At 34.6% G+C, this 3,279-nt stretch overlaps 1 pseudogene; it reads right to left on the bottom strand.

Moving 5' to 3' along the window:
* Positions 1–331: 331 nt before the first annotated feature.
* On the bottom strand, positions 332–1,148 carry LOC145600186 (BURP domain-containing protein BNM2A pseudogene; annotated as a pseudogene).
* Between the last annotated feature and the right edge of the window lie 2,131 nt (positions 1,149–3,279).

The following is a 3,279-nucleotide window of genomic DNA, read 5'->3' as shown; positions in this document are numbered from 1 at the left end:
TAATTAACTTCATAAAATAAATCCAACTATAAGTATAATATTAAAATCAATTAAATTAAAAAATAATAAAGGCATTATATTTACTCAAAAAAGGCATAATTTAGCTAATTTTTGTCAAAAAAAAAAAAAAAAAAAAAAAAAAAAAAAAAAAACACTCAATTAAAATACTACTTAGTCTTAATATATGTCCCACATGATAGTATGATATGGAGTACATTTTTATTTTAGTTTTACATCATCAGTACTCGTCAAACAAAAGGACACAAAATTCAATTAAAATTAAAACAACATAAAGTTTATTTATTACACGTACAAATCACTTAGAAGAGCAAATAAACCTTGCAAACAGAGGAATGATTCGTCAAGTATGTAGAAATATTCATCCTATAATTGTCCCTTGATTCTCAACATCAGGTACCCAAACTAGATCATTTGAAGGAAGGAAATGACAAACCGGAAAATCACCCGGCTTAAACCCTAAGATATGAAATGCGACGTGATTAGGGTCAAAAGTAGAGGTGTTCATGTGACAAGTCACGATAGCATCCATGAAAATTCCATCGTCGCCCCTTAATGAAACCTCAAAAACCCGGTTCTCAGGTTCCGGGTAATGACAATGAAAGACCGCGTATGGATAAGTCATCATGTGACATGTAACCATTTTAGGGCTCGGTACTTGTTGTGGTTGTTTCACTATGGTATAATTTTGCATAAGTTTTGTAGATTTTGGGAGAGGACTAGTACTCAACACCTTAAGAGATTGATCGTTTTTATCATCACTATTACTGTTATCATTACTGTTAAATGTTTCGTGGACAAAATCAAGCATAGACTCTAAGGAGGAAACACATTTTTTGGTTTCTTGGTGCGTTTTCATTTCACACATTTTTAACGTAGCGTCCATGGCTCTAGCTTGAGGAGATCCGGGAGCAAAGCCGAAAACACGTTGAAGAAAGGGTAGATCTAGGGATGAGAAAGGCATTAAATCGGCCTTTTCCTTGGGAAGAAAACGGGGGATTTGAGAAGGAAATGCACCTCCAAAGTAAATTGGGATGTTTAATCCAACCTTATTAAGGTTATTGTAGTGTATGAAGATTTGGTTGACGTCCTCCATCACTTGATCAAGGGACTTCTCCGTATTAGCATTCACCAACTGCATGCATCAGATCAGATCATGACCTTATTATTAATATAAGAAGAAATTCATCAAAACAAATATGGAGTATTTCACCATTGATCAACTATTTATTATTATTGGTTGAAATTAAAAAGTACGTATAATGTTATATATATATGTGAGAAACACCGAACATAAAAACATTGATCGGCGTTCTCTATATAGAGTTTATATTTTTTGAATATGATACGATCATGCAAATAAATAAATCAACTATAATGTTATGTACACTGTATACCGTAAAAGTAACATATAAAGCTTACCATTGCCATTTGAAGGAACATATATAGGGCCAAACTCGATTTGAGAAGCATCTTGAAGTTTGTTGGTACCACTCAAGCTCTAAACAATGCTATTATGCTACATAAGCTTGGATAAGGAGTGTTATATATATACTACGTATACATACTCTCTGTATCATGAAATCAATCAATGCTCAATCAATCACTACTAAAAAAAAAAAAAAAAAAAAAAAAGTTAATTAATTAGTTGTGTCAACAAAGAAAAATTTTTAAAACTGATTTGGTGTAGACTTTTTCAATTTTCTATCCTCTATTTATAATTTATAATGCCCTTATGTCACACTCAAACTGTATCGAGATAAGCATTACAAGTATTACATTATGAGAAATAAAATCTATATAGCAGGTTCAACTACCATGGTCGATAATTGCATTGGTTTAAATTTCTTGGCATTATCCAATTAGCCGATTAACATTCGTCATGAATAATTTAGGAACAATGTTTAGGAACAAGACTTGTTTAGCATGAAAAGCATGTTCTAAGAACATTGAATTAAAATTATTTTGATTTGGAGTATATGATTGCTTAAAATAATACTTCTTGATTGTTTAGCACTCTCTTATAATTGGTATATATTATTAGGAATTAGGACTTCAGGAGTACAATGCAATATGCATATTATAAAACAATTGCATGATTAGGAATCACATTCCGTCACTTGAAAACTAAGACTAAGGGCCTGTTCTGATTGAGCTTAACTAAACTGAACTGAACTAAATTTATTGGAGCTGAAATGAATATTTTATGAGAGAAGGAAACTAAGATAAAAACTGAACTGAACTGAACTTATTGGAGCTGAGCTGAACTGAAAATAAGCTGAAGAGAACATGCCATAAGCCAATGGATCGATAGAGTTTCGAGATTAATCTGTTGACACCGAAATTTTGTTAACTATTAGGTGTCAGATATATGTAAATAAGGTGATAATATCAAAAAAATATAAGATATTTATCATCAGAATCTCATAGATTATTATCATATCATTTACTCTACGACACTCTATATAAAGAGGGTCGTTTATAGGGTTTAAGGAGGCTCAAATGGAATAAGTCACAAGGACCCCATCTTTTCCCTACTACAAAATATTGTAGGTACATAGTATGGATTAAGCCGACAAGGCCCCGTACCCACAAATTATCAATGAAATCATTGTTCCCGTATATTTTCTTCCTCTTTATTTATTAGTATGGATTACCTTGTAAATTCAAACCTGCAATTAAAGCTGGGCGTGGGCCGGGTCAGCACGCGGGCGGCCCGGGCACGGCACGAGGATGGCCCGGCACGGCACGGCCCGCCGGCAGGCCCGGCCCGGCACGATGGCACGCCCCTCGTGCCTCGTGCGGGCTGCGGTTAAAAAAAACCAAAAAACAGCCCGGCACGGCACGAGCCCGGCCAATAGCCCGCAGGCACGGCCCGCAGGCACGGCCCGCAGGCACGGCCCGCAGGCACGGCCCGCGGGCTAACGGCTATAAGGCTGGTTGTGTTTTCCCTCCAACGGCCATAAACGGCCATAAACGGCTATAAACGGCTATATTTTCACCTATAAATACCACCCTAAACTTCCAATTCTTTCCACAACTCAACTTCTCATCTCATTCTCTTACTCTCTTATTCTCATAATCTCATTATTCTCATATATTATAATTTATAAATTATAATCTCTTAATATTTCTTAATCTCTTATTCTCTTATAAATTTTACATTTTTAATATTATTAGTCTACTACCAAAAAAAAAAAAAAATACTTTGTTATATTTACATTCGGGAAATTATAATTTCGGGAAATTATAAATTCGAGA

The sequence above is a fragment of the Chenopodium album genome, chromosome 21, assembly GCF_948465745.1.
Source record: "Chenopodium album chromosome 21, dcCheAlbu1.1, whole genome shotgun sequence".
In the NCBI taxonomy this organism is placed as follows: domain Eukaryota; kingdom Viridiplantae; phylum Streptophyta; class Magnoliopsida; order Caryophyllales; family Amaranthaceae; genus Chenopodium; species Chenopodium album.
Note: the sequence above shows the minus strand (reverse complement) of the source record. Positions and strands in the feature narration are given on the sequence as shown.